At 41.1% G+C, this 8,520-nt stretch overlaps 1 long non-coding RNA gene across 1 annotated transcript; it reads right to left on the reverse strand.

The window, feature by feature from the left end:
• Window positions 1–881: 881 nt before the first annotated feature.
• Window positions 882–8,520, reverse strand: LOC109196754 (uncharacterized). The gene is made up of 3 exons (XR_002058118.2): window positions 8,316–8,520; window positions 2,660–2,716; window positions 882–1,865 (listed from the first exon to the last, which is right to left on the reverse strand). It is a non-coding gene; the product is annotated as an uncharacterized LOC109196754 (long non-coding RNA).

Below are 8,520 nucleotides of genomic sequence, written 5' to 3' on the forward strand. Positions count from 1 at the left end.
AGTTTAATTTTTCGTTGTAACAAGAAGTTTTCTTCCCAAGCAGAGTGTACAGCGGACGCTAATGTTTCTGTCACTTTTAAAGGACAAAAACTTAAATATAAGCACTTCCACGCTTTAAACGCTACATGGTCATACTCTCTCCTGCACTCCATATTATCCATTGTTGATCTACACCAATGACTGTAGAAGAGAGCAAATGATCAATGTGCTCATTTTGTACTGTTTATAAGGTTGGGGAAACCTGCAGTCAGCTGAGAGTGAAGAGGTCACTTGGATGATGACGAAACGTTTCTCCCACTGAAAACGCTACGTCCAGATGAACAGAATCAACTATCTGTGAAACAACAGAGAGCCTTAACTGAACTACTAAAAGCATTTTAGACAGTTTGCTAAAACTGAGCAAGCTGTCAGACCAGCAAGTTTTGTTTGCTTGTTTTTTGTGGTGATTTGCACATGCTCATTGTGGATAAACTACTGATGGGAAATCAGCATGTCAGCTGCTGGCTCTGCTTTCACTGCTCTGAGATCAGTTATGATTTGCCCTTTGTGTGGAGACACAGCTAGCACTAGCATATAAACAAGCTTCAGTGATTTTTAATTGTAACAAATGAGTTTCTGCTTGCTTATTACCTCGACCAACATGTGTGATGTAGACAACATGGGGGGGGTGGGAAAGTTGTTATACAACTCATTTAGTACATTAGCAGGAAAGCTGGCAATGATGGAGAAGGGACGGCAGCTCTGAACATGTCTGGTCTAACAGGCAAGCTGACCAGTTTAACTGCTGTGCCGGCACGCCACTTGCCTGTATATATTTGTGTTTGTTTAATACACACACACACACACACACACACACACACACACACACACACACACACACACACACACACACACACACACACACACACACACACACACACACACCCGTTTTTACTACCTGGTGGGCCCACCTGACTGGGAGGGTGCTGGTGGGATCCACCTTTTCTACATGGTTTAGAAAATTGATTTTAATTGCTAAATTCATGTAAATTTTTTGTGAAGAGGAAAATCACTTGATATATTAAAAACACTCACATGAAAAAAATGACCTGAATTTTGGTATTCCTGTGGGGACCCTCCTATTTAAATTAGCAATTTTACTTTTTACCACAAATTATTAACATTTCCTACCATGTTAAACAGAACAGCTATAATACTACAGCAGCTATGGTGATAGTGTACCTCAAACACAGTTAAATTTCTCAATCCAAACAACATTTTTCTGTGTTTAAGCTCTTTATTTAAAACACAAGACATTTTGCATGGCAGCAAAATGTCATGGCATATATCCCATCACCTAATAAACAAAACAAAAACAAAAAACTGCAAATGGGGCAGTGATTGTTTATTTCTAAACAAAAAATCCCAAGTATTCCATTTATCCAAATGTTTTATAATGTAAAAAAAGCAATTCACATTATTATTTTGTCTTGTACTGACCTTCCTACAATCCATAATGAAATGAAAAGTGCCGTTGTGCACAAATATGTAAAGTACTCAATTTAGTTTACACTGGGCCAGCCGAGGGTAAACTAAATATGAGCTTCAACATGAAACATGAAAAAACAGCACTGAAACGTGCAACTGTGTGTTTTAAACCAAAACGTAAAGTCTTTCAGCACTCTGGTGCCTCAGTGCTCCGATTCTGTTTGTGACATAGACCTTAACTGCTTTCCACGTCCTTTGTTCAAGTTCTTTTGGTGAAGATTCAATACACGCAATACAATCCACCTTACCAGGAACTTTGCCACCTTCTATGAACCTTTTCTCATTTTTTTCTACAGCAAGAGTCTCTGCTGCAGACCAGCCTCTCTTCTGTGAAGCTCCTGAGAACAAACAAAAGTATTGATAGTAATAATTAATTTTAATTGAAGGGGCCTGTGAGGTGAAGTGATATTTCTGATGTTAGTGATTTCGAGAGCATACTGGTAAAACTAGTGTGAGGGACAGACAGGAAAATAGGAAACTGAACAAGTAAAATACAATATGTGAACAAGTGAAATAAAAAGTAGCCCCCATTTATTTTTGCCATTTCAGGGGAGATATTGTACTGCATGTACATATCTCAAAACTGACAAACTTCCATGTATGGCAGGGGTGTCAAACTCCAGTCCTCGAGGGCTAGTATCCTGCTTGTTTTTGAGATATCCCTGCCATACCTGCTGCTGATTACCTGGATCAGGTGTGCTTTGCCAATAAGAAGCTACAAGGGCAGGTTAGTTGGAAAACAAGCACGACAGCGGCCCTCGAGGCCTGGAGTTCGACACCTCTGCTGTATGGTGTTATACAAATGCTGTAATAACTCAAACATACTTCCAGAGCTAAATAAAAACCTGTACAGCACCATAAAAATCTTTTAACTGTGTTCAACAAATTCATCAACTGAAGATAAAATTGTTTCAGGCAACAGGGAACAATGAAATAATTAAACCGTCTCCTACAAAAGAATTTGGACAGTTAGGCCAAGTTCTTTGTTTTTGAGTCACATGAAGAGGTTTAATATTCTTTGCTGTGGACTTTGGGTTTGACTTCAAAAGCTGAATATCAGACAGCAGATTTAAATAAAATTTAAATAAAATATCACCCTAGCTCTTGAGGTGTATATTTGTTGTAACAATACCTTTCACAGGAGTATCACCCTCTGACTCTGTCCACCATGTTGTTGTGACCAAAGGGCCTGTTTAAAAAAAACAAAACATTCAATTCAAATGCATAAATCTGGTCATTTCAGAAGTGAAGTGTTTATTAAGAGTGTCATAACTTAACAAGGAGATGGAGTCAGGCCTAATACCAAGATGGCGGCCCATGCATCACACTAGGCACAGTGTCTCTTCACATTTCACAAGTTTGCTGTGTTATTCCTGTTTATTTTGGGTCTGTTCATGTAGAACAGCTTCGCTTTTACATCTTACACCCAACTAGAGGTTTTGGATTTAGGATTACACAACTTTGACTGTTTTATCAGCAAGCTTTGACTCATCCCGGAAATAAGAAGAACACCGATGCTTTGCAGGCTGCTCGGCCAACCGGAAGTGCTCGAAGACGGCACAGAGACTGTAAACAAAGGCAAGGGAAACGCAGAGGGCTAACAGTTAATCTAAGGCTAACGCCTGGTGAATAAAGTGAATGAGTTATGACTGTGGATCACTGACAACAGGACACTAATGGATTGTAATGTCATGATACTAATGGAAACACAACTCTATCGAGCTAGTTGGATGCCACACTCTCCGGCGACTTCAGCTCAGCATTCAGTACAGTTATTCCCTCCAAACTCCATCATCAAGTCTGCAGATGATACTACGGTGATTGTCTCATCAGTGACAACGACGAGTATGACTACAGGGAAGAAGTAAAGCACCTAGCTGTGTGTTGCTGACAATAACCTGCTTCTGAATACCAGCAAAACCAAAGAGCTCATTGTGGACTTCAGGAGGGAGAAAACAGACACCCATGTCCCCATCTACATAAATGGAACAGCTCTTGAACGGGCCTCCAGCTTCAAGCTCTTGGGGACCCACATCTGAGAATCTGTCCTGGTCAACTAACACCTCCAGCCTGGTCAAGAAGGCCCATCAGCGCCTCTTTTTGTTGAGGACACTGAAGAAGAATCACCTGTCTGCTGACATACTGGGTAATTTCCACCGCTGTGCGATAGAGAGCATCCTGACCAACTGTGTAACTGGTATGGGAATTGCACTGTTGCTGACCGCACGGCACTGCAGCGGGTAGAGAAAATGCATGACAGGGACTCCACCTCCTGCCACTGAGGATGTCCAAGAGAAGAGATGTCTATGCCAAGCACGCATCGTTCTCAGGGACTCCTCTCATCCTGCCAATAATAATAATAATAATAATAAATATCATAATGTTAGGCAATGATAAGAAAATGAAATATCGCGATAGAAAATCGGTAAAACGCACATGCTCAGTGACTTTGTTTTCAAACGCACATGGCGGAAAAAGCATGGCGACGGAGAATGAGAAGGGGGAAAGCGGATCGTTGAATGAATCAGATGAACCAGAATTGCTTTGTAAAAATGGTGCAATTTCAGTGGTGTGGAACTGGTTGGGCTTTCGTCCGTCAGATACACGCCAAAGCACATTTTTTGGTAGAGCATGCTAGCAGGACGTCATTATTACCGAACAGTGTTGGGAAGGTTACTTTTAAAATGTATTCCATTACAGAATACCGAATACATGCCCCAAAATGTATTCTGTAACGTATTCCGTTACGTTACTCAATGAGAGTAACATATTCTGAATACTTTGGATTACTTAATATATTATCATGCTGTTTACAACTAACTGAATGTACTATTGCTGTGATTTATTACTGATACTGAAGGTCCGCGGCTCCGAACCGTAGTAAAGGGACCTCTGGCTAATACGGTGGGTTCCGTGTCGGGCTGGTAGCCGAAAACTAGCTTCACTTTGTTGTCTGGGTCAACTTTGCTTGCCAGAGACAGAGAGAGGCGTTGAAAGGCTGCTCCAACGGAACTTATTTTTTTCCGGAGGAAAAAACGAACACAGCGTACAGTCGAGTCTTAATAGCTTACTTACAGCTGGGCTCGTCAGGCACTCTTCTTGGCTGCAGTGGTTATTATTATATTTACATGCTTCCAGCTCCCGTTTTTGCTCCGTGACAACTCGGACTTTTCCTTTCTCTCCCTCCCTCGCTCACAGACACATAACGGGTACGGTAGTCCATTCTCCCTGCAGCACGGACTACACTGCCCATGAGGCTACATTCTTTAGGGCCATATTACATTCCCACAGATGTAATATTATCTACAGCTACTTTTAGTACCATTGATGTTAAGTTAGACTCTTTTTCTCCAATTGATCTTTCTGAGTTAACTTCAATAATTAATTCCTCCAAACCATCAACGTGTCTTTTAGACCCCATTCCTACAAAACTGCTCAAAGTAGTCCTGCCATTAATTAATGCTTCAATCTTAAATATGATCAACCTATCTCTAATAATCGGCTATGTACCACAGGCCTTCAAGGTGGCTGTAGTTAAACCTTTACTTAAAAAGCCATCTCTAGACCCAGCTGTCTTTGCTAATTATAGGCCAATCTCCAACCTTCCTTTCATATCAAAAATCCTTGAAAGAGTAGTTGTCAAACAGCTAACTGATCATCTGCAGAGGAATGGCTTATTTGAAGCGTTTCAGTCAGGTTTCAGAGCTCAGCACAGCACAGAAACAGCTTTAGTGAAGGTTACAAATGATCTTCTTATGGCCTCTGACAGTGGACTCGTCTCTGTGCTTGTCCTGCTAGACCTCAGTGCTGCATTCGATACTGTTGACCATAATATCCTATTAGAGCGATTAGAACATGCTGTAGGTATTACAGGTACTGCACTGCAGTGGTTTGTATCATATCTATCTAATAGACTCCAATTTGTACATGTAAATGGAGAGTCCTCTTCACACACTAAGGTCAATTATGGTGTTCCACAGGGTTCAGTGCTAGGACCAATTCTATTTACATTATACATCAGGGGTGCCCAATCCCAGTCCTCGAGAGCTACTGCCCTGCAGCTTTTAGATGCGTCCTTGTTCCAGCACACCTGAATCAAATGAATGGCTCGTTATCAGGCCTTTGCCAGACTTGATGGCATGCCGAATTGGTAATCCAACTATTTGATTCAGCTGTGTTGGAGTAGGGATGCATCTAAAAGCTGCAGGACAGTAGCTCTCGAGGACTGGGATTGGGCACCCCTGTTATACATGCTTCCCCTAGGCAACATCATTAGAAGACATAGCATAAATTTTCACTGCTATGCAGATGACACGCAGCTCTATCTATCCATGAAGCCAGGTAACACACACCAATTAGTTAAACTGCAGGAATGCCTTAAAGACATAAAGACCTGGATGGCCGCTAACTTCCTGCTTCTTAATTCAGATAAAACTGAGGTTATTGTACTCGGCCCTGAAAATCTTAGAAATATGGTATCTAAGCAGATTCTTACTCTGGATGGCATTACCTTGGCCTCCAGTAACACTGTGAGAAACCTTGGAGTCATTTTTGACCAGGACATGTCCTTCAACGCACATATTAAACAAATATGTAAGACTGCTTTCTTCCATTTGCGCAACAGCTCTAAAGTTAAAAATATCCTGTCTCAGAGTGATGCTGAAAAACTAGTTCATGCATTTATTACTTCCAGGCTGGACTACTGTAATTCACTATTATCAGGATGTCCTAAAAACTCGCTGAAAAGCCTTCAGCTAATCCAAAATGCTGCAGCAAGAGTCCTGACAGGGACTAGAAAGAGAGAGCAGATTTCTCCTGTTTTGGCTTCCCTTCATTGGCTTCCTGTTAAATCCAGAATTGAATTCAAAATCCTGCTCCTCACATACAAGGTCTTAAATAATCAGGCCCCATCTTATCTTAATGACCTTGTAGTACCATATCACCCTATTAGAGCACTTCGCTCTTGCACTGCAGGCCTACTTGTTGTTCCTAGAGTATTTAAAAGTAGAATGGGAGGCAGAGCCTTCAGTTTTCAGGCCCCTCTTCTGTGGAACCAACTTCCAGTTTGGATTCAGGAGACAGACACTATCTCTACTTTCAAGATTAGGCTTAAAACTTTCCTTTTTGCTAAAGCATATAGTTAGGGCTGGACCAGGTGACCCTGAATCCTCCCTTAGTTATGCTGCAATAGACGTAGGCTGCCGGGGATTCCCATGATGCATTGAGTTTTTCCCTTCCAGTCACCTTTCTCACTCACTATGTGCTAATAGACCTCTCTGCATCGAATCATATCTGTTATCAATCTCTGTCTCTCTTCCACAGCATGTCTTTCATCCTGTTTTCCTTCTTTCACCCCAACCGGTCGCAGCAGATGGCCGCCCCTCCCTGAGCCTGGTTCTGCCGGAGGTTTCTTCCTGTTAAAGGGGAGTTTTTCCTTCCCACTGTCGCCAAACTGCTTGCTCATAGGGGGTCATATGATTGTTGGGTTTTTCTCTGTATTTATTATTGTGCTATCTACTGTACAATATAAAGCGCCTTGAGGCGACTTTTGTTGTGATTTGGCGCTATATAAATAAAATTGAATTGAATGCCTGTAGCATTCTGCCTATTAGCTTAGCACAACAACAACAACAAAAAAAGCGCTCTCTCACCCAGGAAACACGCAGAGAGAGAGCGTCACCCTGTAACCATGGCAACCGTAACGCTGCCGCCTGGAACAACAGAACATAGCTGTCAAACAAACCCAAACAGTCCTGACCCGCGATAATATGAAACAGGAAAGTACCGCCGTGTAATCCATTTATTTCAACAAAGTAACTGTATTCTGAATACCACCTTTTTAAACGGTAACTGTAACGGAATACAGTTACTCATATTTTGTATTCTAAATATGTAACGGCGGTACATGTATTCCGTTACTCCCCAACACTGTTACCGAACCAATTTTATGTCGTACATGGTGCTCAAAAATGTTTTAGTACGACTTTGCTAAGCTACAAAGTCGCACCGCTTGACGGATTGTTGGAGCATTACGGCTACCGCAGTCAGGAGCCTTGTAACACGTACTGTGCCTCAACATAATATTACCGCATTTTGTGTATAACCTCTTTTTAAGTTTTGTGGTTATTATACATGGTTGTGCTGAGGATATGTCGGCCAATTTCCACTGGAAATGCCTTTTGTTAAACTGTCAGTGAGGAATTTGCATTTGCACTTTTAAATTTTTATATAACTTTTATGCACATAAAAAAAACAGCTGTTTGTTTAAGTGAAAATACATTAATGGGGTTTCTTTTTTGCACTAAAGTTGTGGAGTTATAAAGTATTTTGTCTCGCGTCAATTTTATTGTCAGTTACATTGTTATCGCCAATTTTCAAATATATATCGTGTTAAATATTTTTGGCCATATTGCCCTGCTCTAATTACATCGGTTAATGCTATCGTTTAGAACACTGACATAGTATAGTTTCTGGTATAGTCCGTACACTGTCTACTCCCACTGCTGTAGATATACTCATAGGACACTGTAGATCTGTTTACTAGAGGTGGATTTTGATTATTGATTTATCGATTAAAATCAATTCTAGCTTGGATAATGTGATATCAATTCATTAAAATCCTGAATCGATTTTTTTATATAAATTTATTTTGCCCAAAATGTCAGAATCTCAGGTTAAACCTCACAAAATTTCAATAACCACCAAACAGCTAAAACAGTAAATGAGAGCAGGAACACAAAGCGTGAACCCCCGACGGATCAGAATCAGTGAGATGTCGCCTTTCTCACCCGACTGTCAGGAAGTGTTGTGTGGCAAGCAGGAGTTGGACCCAAAATGCAGGCACTCAGGCACGAGATTTAAATACAAAGAACTCAGCTTTATTTACTGGCAGGGGAAAGTCATACAAAACTAAACTGGGAAAATATGAACTACAATTTACAGCAAGGCACACAAGGAAACACACAGCTTGAGGGACGACACGACACTGACTCA

Source organism: Oreochromis niloticus, linkage group LG23, assembly GCF_001858045.2.
Source record: "Oreochromis niloticus isolate F11D_XX linkage group LG23, O_niloticus_UMD_NMBU, whole genome shotgun sequence".
NCBI classification, from domain to species: domain Eukaryota; kingdom Metazoa; phylum Chordata; class Actinopteri; order Cichliformes; family Cichlidae; genus Oreochromis; species Oreochromis niloticus.